This window comes from Cryptomeria japonica, chromosome 6, assembly GCF_030272615.1.
Source record: "Cryptomeria japonica chromosome 6, Sugi_1.0, whole genome shotgun sequence".
Lineage (NCBI taxonomy): Eukaryota > Viridiplantae > Streptophyta > Pinopsida > Cupressales > Cupressaceae > Cryptomeria > Cryptomeria japonica.
Genome location: NC_081410.1, coordinates 35,955,159 through 35,966,505, shown reverse-complemented (window position 1 = coordinate 35,966,505; position 11,347 = coordinate 35,955,159).

Genomic DNA, 11,347 nt, shown 5'->3' with positions numbered 1-11,347 from the left:
CCAGTATGTGCAGTTGAATCACCTGTAAGAGAAAATTCTGGGAAATAAGAGTGATGATGTGCAAAGTAGAAGAAGACTTGCCCAAAATGACGAACAAGTCAACTTCTGCCTCATGACTGAAGTAGAACCTAAAACATTCAATGAGGCCAACAAAATACAAGAATGGATGGATGCCATGGAAGAAGAACTGCAGCAAATTGAGAAGAACAAGACCTAGGAATTAGTCCCTAGACAGGAAGACAAGAAAAATATTGGCACTAAATGGGTCTACCGAAATAAGATGAATGAAGAAGGTAAAATTGTTAGGAATAAAGCTAGACTAGTGTGCAAAAGGTACTCTCAGGTAGAGGGAATTGACTTTGAAGAAACATTTGCACTGGTAGCTAGATTATAAGCAATTAGAATGTTTCTAGCCTTCTCTTCCTAAAAGAGTTATAAAGCATATCAAATGGATGTAAAATCTTCCTTCTAAATGGAAATTTGGAAGAAGTGTACATGGAGCAACCGGAAGGGTTTCTGCTACATGATGATGAAACATTTGTGTGTTCACTGAAGAAGGCCGTGTATGGTCTAAAGAAAGCTCCTAGAGCATGGTATTCAAGATAAGATCAGTACCTGAAGGAGTAGGGATTCAAAAAGGGGACTGCTGACAAAAATTTTTACATAAAGAAATATGGAAACCACATGATCATTGTGGTTGTGTATGTAGATGACATTATCATGGGAGGCAACAAGGACACCCTCTACAAAGAATTTTCTGATCAGATGCAGTAAGAATTTGAGAGGTCAATACTTGGTGAATTGACATACTTCTTTGGTTTGCAGATATTATAGAAAGATAAGGGAATCTTAATCTCACAAATCAAGTATGTAAAGGAAATGTTGAAGAAATTTCAACTGGAGGATTATAAACTGGTAAGTACCCCCATAGTGACCGAAAGTAAATTAAGAAAGGATGATGAATCACTAGTGGTGGATCAGACTTTGTATAAACCCATGATAGGCAGTCTATTGTATCTTACTGCTTCTAGACTAGATATAGTACAAGAAGTGTGCATGGTGGCCAGATTCCAAGTTGCACCTAAGAAGACACATATGAATGTTGTAAGCATAATCTTTAGGTATCTACAAGGGACACTTAATTATGGATTGTGGTATCCTAAACAAGGGAAATTAATTCTTGGAAGCATACACTGATGCTAATTGGGCAAGTTGCATTGATGATCGGAAGAGCACAAGTGGTGGTGCATTCTTCCTAGGTGACTGGTTGGTCTCATGGCATAGCAAGAAGTGAAACTCAATCTCTCTATCAACTGCTAAAGTAGAATACATTGCTATTGCTACATGCTGCTCTCAAGTGCTTTGGATGAAGCAGACCCTCACTGATCCTATTCTCATCCGGTATGATAATTCAAGTGCAATCAACATAGCAAAGAATCCGGTGATGCATTCTAGAACAAAGCACATTGCTATCAAGTATCATTTTCTTAGAGAGAAGGTTGAAGGACAGGAGGTAAGGATGGATTATGTCCCTACCAGAGAATAAGTAGCAGGAATCTTCACCAAACCATTACTGGTAAGCACCTTTGAGTACCTCCCACACAAGTTGGGAGTTGTGTCATCTATCTAATGCACTTAAGCAAGGAAGGATTTATATGGTTGAGGGGTAGTTCATAGAAGTCAAAGGGGGAGCTCGCTATGGATCAAAGAGGGAGTGTACAATACCCTTTGTTATTGTGTCAAAGGGAGAGAAATGTACTAGTATGAAGTGTCTTGTGATAAGTTGACATCAATTCCAAAGGGGGAGATTGTTGGCAATTTGGCATTAAGTTGTCATTGATGTCAACCGGTTTGGCAAGGTCATTGGTAAGTAAGAAGGGGTGACCGATATGATGGCAATACACATGAGATGAGAAGACAGAAGGAAGGCTATCGGTACACCGACTTGGGTCATATACAAGTAAAGAAGGCTTATCGGTAAGGCATAAATCGAGATGAAGGTTGTTTGTGTGTTATGAAGGCACAACAACCGATGAACAGAACATAAAGGATGGTTGATGGTCATACTAGTAAGATAAGCTAAACTAGTAGTCAACCTTGGTTGACAAACTATGTCAAACCAGCATAGGAATCCAAGCAAAGGTGGATGTCGACAAACATGATAGCTGGATGCCAGGTGGAGTTATTGCACATGTCGGTGGAGTGTGCATTGAGGTAACAAATCTGCAGGTAGGTCAGATTTTATGAGGAACCCGAAAGTCACAAAGGATTCTAGAAGATTGTGGCTCGAGGAAGGCAAGATGGAAAAGAAATCACACTAATCTTGCAATAATATTTGATCTTCACAGGTCTGTTTGGTGAAGGAAACAACAAAGCCATTAATGGCGAGTGACAGAGAAAAGAAGAAAAGCATGGTGCAGATCTCCAAATTTAGAAAACACACATTGGAATGTGAATTTATATTGGTGATTGAACATTGTCAAAAAGATCATATCCCTGAAAAGAAGATCGAGTCAAAGGGGATTCAGATTGAGCTAGAAAAGGAAAACCTAACATGACAGTGTTTGAATGTATTCTTGGTGGGAATCCATGATTATAAATATACAAGCTTGAAACAAAAATTTTTGATGGTTGTGGAGAAGAAGAGTGAAGAGAGATTGAGTGAAGAGAAGAATCATCTCGCTTAGAGTTTATTCTAAGTTGCAGAGTGAGTCAACAAGCAAACCGGTGAGAGGGTTTAACCGACAATGACAGAGTACCGATATAACTGTAGCAGGTTCAAGAGTAAAGCAAACTAGTGAGGTGTGGCTGAGAAAGGTAGCATCCAAGTGTGACATAGTGAGTTGTGAGACTGTAAGAGAGAGAGAGAGAGAGAGAGAGAGAGAGAGAGAGAGAGAGAGAGAGAAGAGAGGCCAAGAATCAAAGAGAGAGTGATCTCATAACTAGTAGTGTGAGATCCAAGAAAGAAGAGAAGACTGTCAACCAACAATAACATATTTGGTCAAGAGTTGTAGAACTCATTTGCAACAAAAAGCCATAGCTGTATCAAAATTTTATTTCAATATACATCACCAAGTTGGAGCTTGGTGCAGGGGTTTGTGCCCTAAATAAGTAGGGGTTGGTGCTCCTTAGGTTGGTGCCCTAAATCTTTGTAAGTTAGTGTTTCACTTGTGAGGCTAGATTGGAGCAATAGTCTCCAGCAACATTTCTCACCAATATTTTTCCCATATTGGGTTTTCCTCATACATTTGGTCTTGTGGGTTGCATTTGTGTGATTGTCTTCTTTGGTCTCCTCATTTTCTTTACTGGTTTGATTACTTAGCACTTAAGATAACAACTGATATTCTGAAGTTGCCCTAATAGAGAAAAGAGTTTAGGAACCACTCATTCACCCCCCTCTCAATTGTACTTTGTGTTCAACAGAAGAATGGTCACAAAAGAGAAAGAAAGGAGAGAGAGAAAGATCTACAGTGCTAATATTGCTTATCTAGCACGACATCCACCTCGCAGTCTTGTTGTTTTGGGAAGGCGAGCAACATGCCAAAGGAATGATATCTAGCACAATAGATGGACCTATCATAGGATACAAACAAGGACTATGCTCATGTTGTAAGTCACTTTGTTTGATTCTAGGAGCTAGGATTAGGGTTTGTGAAAACTCATCCGATAAATGCTTGTCCACATCAACATACTCATACTCACTATTAGAAGCATTAGGAGTTGTATTGCCATTATTAATAACATTTTCACCCATTTATTCATCAATGTTTAGAGAAAGAGGAGCAAGAACATGAATAGGAGTAAAGCCATCACATGTTTTCTGCAACTTATGATTTGGAGATGTAGGTTTAACATCTTGCTTAGGAGAAAAGGGAATCATGTCAACTGTCAAAGTCTGAGGAGATTGAGTATTTTGAGGGATAGCTTCATGAGTTTGAACATGACTTCTTCATCAATGTTCTCTCGCACAACGATTTCGTCGAGTCTTAGTGGAAGGCTAAGAAGGAGGAACACTTGGAAAAGTAGGAATGTTTCTCTCCTTGATAGTGGAAGGTTTAGGTTGAGCTCTTTTTAGTTGAACAATAGGAGAAGTAGGCCTCTTCTCTCGATAAGAGGAAGGAGGTGGAACTGTGGCATAGAAAGGAGGAATATTAGGTGTAGGAAGGAGACTAGGTTCATTATAAGGAGGAGGTATAGGTCTAACCTTAGGAATAATATTATTGTTCTCCTTAAGAGAAGGTAAAGTCGTATCAATAGGAATAGGTTGACGATCTTCCTTAGGAGGGAGATTAGTTCTATCCGTGAGGGGAAGAACCTCATTTTGAAGAATAATAGGAATATAAAGTGTTGGGGATCTAGGTTGACTTAAGGATAAGATCATATCGTTCTTCCATTTTTTATAAGATTGAAAAAGAGCATTGCTCCTTGATGGAAGAGATTGAAATTATTTAGGCCAAAAGAAATCAATAAGAACATTGGGGCTTCTTTTGGGTGGACGAAATAAGCTATGGTTCATAGTTATGATTTCTCCATTGTGAGGAAATTTAAAATACTTGTGGATCGAAGAATCAATAGCCCTCATGGAAGATAGCCAAGGATATCCCAACTTCACACGGAATTTCTCAAAAGATGGTATGATAACAAAGTCAACATCCATGGATTTAGTATGAACTTCAATAGGAAGGGTGATAGAGCCAATGCTAGAACAAGAGAAGCCATCAAATAACTTCACAACCACATTAGAAGCATCATATATTGGTTTATGCAATCGTAAATTAAAAAGATACTCCTCAATTATGACATTAACCATGCAAGATGGATCAATCAGGGCACCATGTCAAGCAATATCCTTCACCTTCGCAACTATGTATAAAGGGCCATCGGGTGCTCTAATGGTTTCACTAGGGTCAAATGTAATACAAGGATCCTTAGGCATATTCTATGTTTCTACCATATTAACCAAGTTTGGAGCCATAGAGGTGAATTCTTTAGAAGAGAGATACTGATTTATTCCCTTTATCATTCACACATGCCACATATATATTATTATTATTATCAATCAAGTATTGAATCTTATTTCTAAGTGCAAAACATTTCTCAGTATCATGACCAGGTTGACGATGAAATTGGCAAAAGGAATTGTTATCAAAATAAGGGGATGCAAGTTTAGAAGGATCAATTTGTTTTATAGGAGGAAGTTTGATAAAATTTATGTGCAACAACTGAGAAATAATACTATGTAAATATTCATTCAAGGAAGTAAACTATCTTTCTCTTTGGAAAAATTTAGAAATAGAAGGCACACCTATTGTAGCATTCACATTGTTGTTGTTGATTGTATCATTGAACTTGATGAAGCTTTTTGTTGGTTTGAACTTTGCAAACGGTTGTTGAACACTCTCCCCCTTATCACTTGGAGCCATAGGAATGGATTGCTCCATTTGACTCACAACTGGTTGATAATTGTGGAGTGTTGCGCACAACTGCGGAAAGGAAGTGAAATCAGACAAAAGAAGCTTTTCCCTGATATCTTTTTGTAAATTAGAAATGAAAATTCTTTGAATATCATTATCAGGTACATGAAAATAAATTTGAGCACACAAATGCTTATATCTACTAATGAAATCAGTCACTTTTTCTATAACACCTTGTTTATAATGCATTAAATCAGTCAAAGTGATTTTAGGACCAATGTTGTTTTGAAATTGTTGGATGGAAGCATTTTCCAATTGTTGAAAGGAGGTAATAGAATAAGAAGGCAAAGAGAAATACCATTGTAAAGCCTTATCTCTTAGTGTTCTTGTAAACAATTTTGCAAGAAATCCTTGATCATAAGCAAAATCAATACACAAGGTTTGAAATGTTTTGACATGCATAAGAGGATCACCTTTTCCATTATAGAGTTCCAATTGAGGGATCTCAACATGTTTTTGATTAAGGAAAATCAGGTTTTAAGGGATCTCAAAATGTTTAGGTGGCACGACTTTAACAGTATCAAGAGAAAGTGGGATCGCAACATCAAAGGTGGGCACACTAAGCTTGGATTGACTCATAGAAGCAATTTGTTGTTATAAGGAAGACAAGGTTTGTGCAAGATTGTTAATTGTCATTTTGGTAGAAGAATTGAGGCTAGACATGGTTGATTGAGAAGGTGGTGTGATGTTATTGAAAGAAGGCATTGACTAAGAATAAGGTGGAGGGAAATTATGATAAGTAGGCATAGGTGATGATTAGGTAGGAAAAGCGACACTTAAAGGAGTAAAGTTGTTGAAGGAATTGCCCCCTTGTGTCACACTGATTGGTTGAGGAATAGTAGGAATACTTACGGAACAAATAGGTAAAGATGAAGGATTAAATGAAGAAGAGGGATTTCCCCCATGACCAATGGTTGTAGGAATGACATTTTGAGTTGAAGTAGGCATGATGTTGGAGGTAAAAGTAGGAATACTAGTCATAAGAGTATTCAAAGAAATAGAAGGATTGACTTGTGTTGGAGGTTGTGAATAACATAGGGTTTCAACACAACTCTTGATAGGCATGACATTAGAATCAACAATATGTACAATGCCATGCAAAATATCAATTCTATTCTTATCCCTTTGAATCATGCACTTAAGGCCTTCAATTAATGGAAGAGCTTCACTATTAGGGTATTCTTGGGACATCCATTGTTGAAAGTTATCAAATTGATTGTCCAATGTGGAAATTTGATCTATAGAGACCCTAGTTAAATCATCTTCTTCATCATGAGATTCATCAATAGGGTGAATAGACACATGATTAGGATGGGAAGAATTAGCATGATCCTCATTAAAGAAGTCACCCAATTAGGCTCCATCTCCTCGGTAATTACACCTTGGGAAGCCTTAATTCTAATGCTTTATCTAACGGGGATAGGATAGGTAGGACTAATAGTGGTAAAACTCATGCACTAGAGGGAATGTTTGAATGTTTGAATTTTGAAACAAAGCTTACAAAATTGATTGATGCAAAATTTAAGAAAATAATGATTACACAATTTGAACTTTGTTCGGGGAAGAGGATGACACAATTTCCAAAAATGAAAGGAAATTGGAATTTTAAAATTAGGGCTAAGGGAATACCATGTAATTTTAAAATCATAATTTTTAAAACCAGGGCAGACTATAAGTAACCTCTTAATTTAAAAAAAATTCTTGAAATTTGAAATGTTGAATTTTGAAGGTATTTCCGATTCTAGAGGGATCAAAAATCGACAAAATCAACCAATCTTTTGGATTTAGGCTATTAAATACAATCATAATAGTCTCTCAAAATTTTGAGAAAAAAGTCGAGGACTGTGGCGGGAGCGTACATGGTCCGACCAACTTTTTTTGAAATTTTCAGGGATAGATATTAAGATGATTTTAAAGTTAACCCGCAAAAATTGATGAATTTTACAACCTCTAGATGGGCGAAATGAAGGCTCAAATATAAAAATAGGACCCTATTAGGGTTTTAAAGAAAAAGAGGAATTGAATTTCAAATTTGAAAAAGGTCAAACCTAATGGATAGGAACACCTTGGAAAATGTTTAGAAAACTGAATTGGAATGAAATTGATTTGAAATTTTCACAAAATCCAATTAAATTTGAAAATTAGGGTTTTATGACCTAACCACTTAATTTTAAAATTTGAATTTTGAGAAGTCTAAGAACAATAAAAAATCTAAAAATTAAATGGAAATCCAATTTTTGCACAAGTTCAAGATGATTTTTGAAAATTAGGGTTTTAACAAGTAACCTCTTAATTTTGTAAATTTAAATTGCAAATTGAACAAGACAATGAGGAAATTGAATTTGACAACCAAAACAATTTTTAGATCTAAGATAACCACAAGTAATTTTTTACAAATTACAAGTTCAATTTTAAATTTAAAAACTAGGGTTTTTAATGATTTAACCACTAAGTTTGCAGAAATTTGAAACTTGTAAATGAAAAATATGCAATTTTATTCAAAGGAAAGCATGCAAGACGTCGAGTTCACCAAGATTTAATGTGGGAAAATGATGAATGATGGATCAAGAGGAAAACTACCCTTTCCTTCAAAGAGAGATGAGAGTTTCACTATTGATTACCCTTCAAACACTTTTCACCAAATTAAATTTGGAAGAGGAGAGGAGAATTCACTAGATTCAACCTTCAAAGATGAAGATTGAATTCTGAATGAAATGGGAATGATAAGTTGATCCCTTCTTCCTTATTTGAAATGGAAAGGAATTGATTCAACAATCTAATGCAAAAGTGACAAAGAACTGATTATAACTTGAGATCGGAATATGGGATGAAGTTGTGCACTTGGATCTGGCAGTAATATGTCGAGATGAAGTCGCCCTGCAAATTTGAGGAAAAGTTGTCTGGACCATGGTGGGAACGTATACTGTCCTCCAAAAATTTCGTGAAACAAAAAGGATTTTTCCGCCTCTGCCAATGGAGCCTGAATTCAAAAGTACAGCTGCGCACTTGCAACCTACACACAGAAAAGAGAGGAAAATGGGTTGGGATTGGGGATTTGTGTTTAGGTCAAACCCTAGTTTTGGAATTAACCAAGTAATGAAAGAAAGTACTTGCAAGTAGCTGTAAATGAAAGATTGAATTATAAATCACCTCAAGGGAGGTTGTGGTAGCAATATTGATAGAAATTATTGTGTGGAATTGAATGTTGGAATCAATCTCCTCTTAAATGGTTGAATCCTTGACTTGAATGCAACACCTAGCCTTGAAGGGAGACTTGAGAATGCTCAACGCTGGAAAAGAATGCTTGAATGCTTGATCACTTGTGCAACTTGAACTTATCCAACTTTGAACTATCCAACTTCAATTTATCCAACTTATGCAAATGAGATGATGAATGCCCCTTAAATACATGGTAGTAGATTTGATTTTTGTCACAAGTTGACATCGGGGGAGTTTCCTACCCAATGCAAAACCAACAATGCAACCCTAGGAAGGGTCCTACCCCAAAATAGGGCAGGGATAGGGGTGCCATACCCCTGTCCAAGGGGGGACAATGGCGCCATGCCCCTGTCCTATCCCTTTCCCTAGGGTAGAGTGTGTATGGGGTGATGCAGAGGCCAAGAAAGAAGTTGTTCTAAGGGCTAATCGATCTCTAGTCTCCGATCAAGATAGAGGATTCGATCTCGCATGCGTGAGGACCCTAATGCAGTTGAAAATTTCTAGGGTCACAATTTTATGACACTACAGAAACATGCTTGTCAAGAATGAAGTAATGTAGAACAAACAATATAACATCATTTAATCTTACATACTTTAATGAAGACATGCTAACATATTACCCAATTTTGGAGAAACAAATGATATCAAGAGAGAACAGAAAGTAGACTAGAAAGAGAGAAAGAGAGAGAACTAGGCATAGTATATACAAAGGTGCATAGCATTTATGGGTTCCTTGAGAGGCGTACCTTCCACACCTTCTATCCTGTAAGAACCTAATCCATAGACCTCAACAACAATGTATGGTCCAAGCCAATTAGGGCTAAATTTTCCTTTCTCCCTAGGTAAGGCATTCACGTTGTGTTGATTATCGTAAAGGACTAAATCACCTATTGAGAAGAAACATTGAATAACCCTATCATTGTAGCTTCATTGTAAAGTTTTATGATATGCTTGAATATGCTTGAGGGCATTTATACGTCGTTCATCAAGCATATAGAGTTGTTGAAGTCTTTGCTCTCTATAGGAATCATCATCCACTATACCCCTAAGAGAAACTCTCAAAGAAGGGATTTCTAACTCCAAAGGTATAATGGCATCAACACCATAAACAAGATTATAAGGTGTACACTCATGTGATAGGCCCAAAGAACATAGGTTAATTAAGTATGTCAATCCTTACCATGCTTTTTTGCAATCTTTCGAATAATTTGTTCAATTATCCCATTAGAAGACTCAGCTTGACCATTTGATTGAGGATAATAAGGTGTAGAAAATTTATGTTGAATATGATATTTCTCAAGAAACTTCTTCACATCCTTATTTTTGAATGACATTCCATTATCCAAAACTAAGGCAGAAGGTATCCCAAATTGGGAAATAATGTTTTCCAAAATGAATTGACAAATTACTTCAAGGTAGTGGATCGAAGAGGAACGACTTCCACCCACTTCATAAAGTAATCAGTGGCAGTTATGTTGAAGGCATGTCCTTGAGATGAGGGAGGAGATATTTTACTAATGAGATCCAAACCCCATGTAGAAAAGGGCCAAGATGCCACTTGAGATCGAAATTCTTGGGCAGGGGCATGGATCGAATTGCTATGTTGCTGGCATTGATGATATCTTTTAACAAATGCAAAGGAATCATTTTCCATGGTTTGCCAATAATATCCCATTCAGAGTAATCTTTGAACTAAAGACCTACCCCCAAAATGCCCCCCACAAGCACCTAAATGTGCTTCCTCAAGAGCAATAGGGATTTCAACCTTGTTTAAGCATCGAAGGAGAAGACCATTACAACCCCTCCTATAAAGAACATTAGAAAGGATAATGTATATACCAGCCAATTTGCAAATCCCATCCCTAGTATTCTTATTCACAGAGTCAGGAAAGGTACCATCACTCAAATATCTCACAATATGCTAGTACCATTCATCAGAATCTATAATGCAACAATATGCCACATCACTAGAATTATCAACAATAGATGGGGTAGTGAGGTTGTGAATAGTGAATATAAGATCTACCAAGGGGTCCTCTAAAGACACAAGAGAGGAAACACATGCCATCACATCAGCATGTTGATTATCTTTTTTAGGAACAGGCTCCATGGTATAAGAGTCAAATTTTTGCAACAAGGATAAAGCTAGATCTCTATATTGTGATAATTTGTCTTGCTTAGCTTGATTAACTCTTATCACTTGTCTTATGATTAGTTGAGAATCTCCATAAATATGTAGATGTTTCATGTTCAACGCCAAGGCTACTTTAATTCCAGCTATAACAACCTCATATTCAACAATGTTGTTGGTACATAAGAAATTGAGACGATATGATAAAGGAATAGGCTTCTTTTTAGGAGAGATTAAGACCACCCCTGCCCCCGATCCTGTATGACACTTAGAGCCATCAAGTACAATTCCCAAGTCTCATCAACCTTAGTGGAAAATATGTATTCATCGAGAAAGGAACTTGGATTAGGTAGGGAGAAGGGTGAAGGAGAATCAACTAAGTGGTCAGTCAATGCTTGACCTTTTATTGCCTTTTGTGAGACAAACTTAAGGTCAAACTTGATCAAAATAATAACCCACTTAACTAAGCATCCAGAAAGGCCAGTTTTGGAGAAAAGATGTTTAAGAGGATCAAATTTAATGA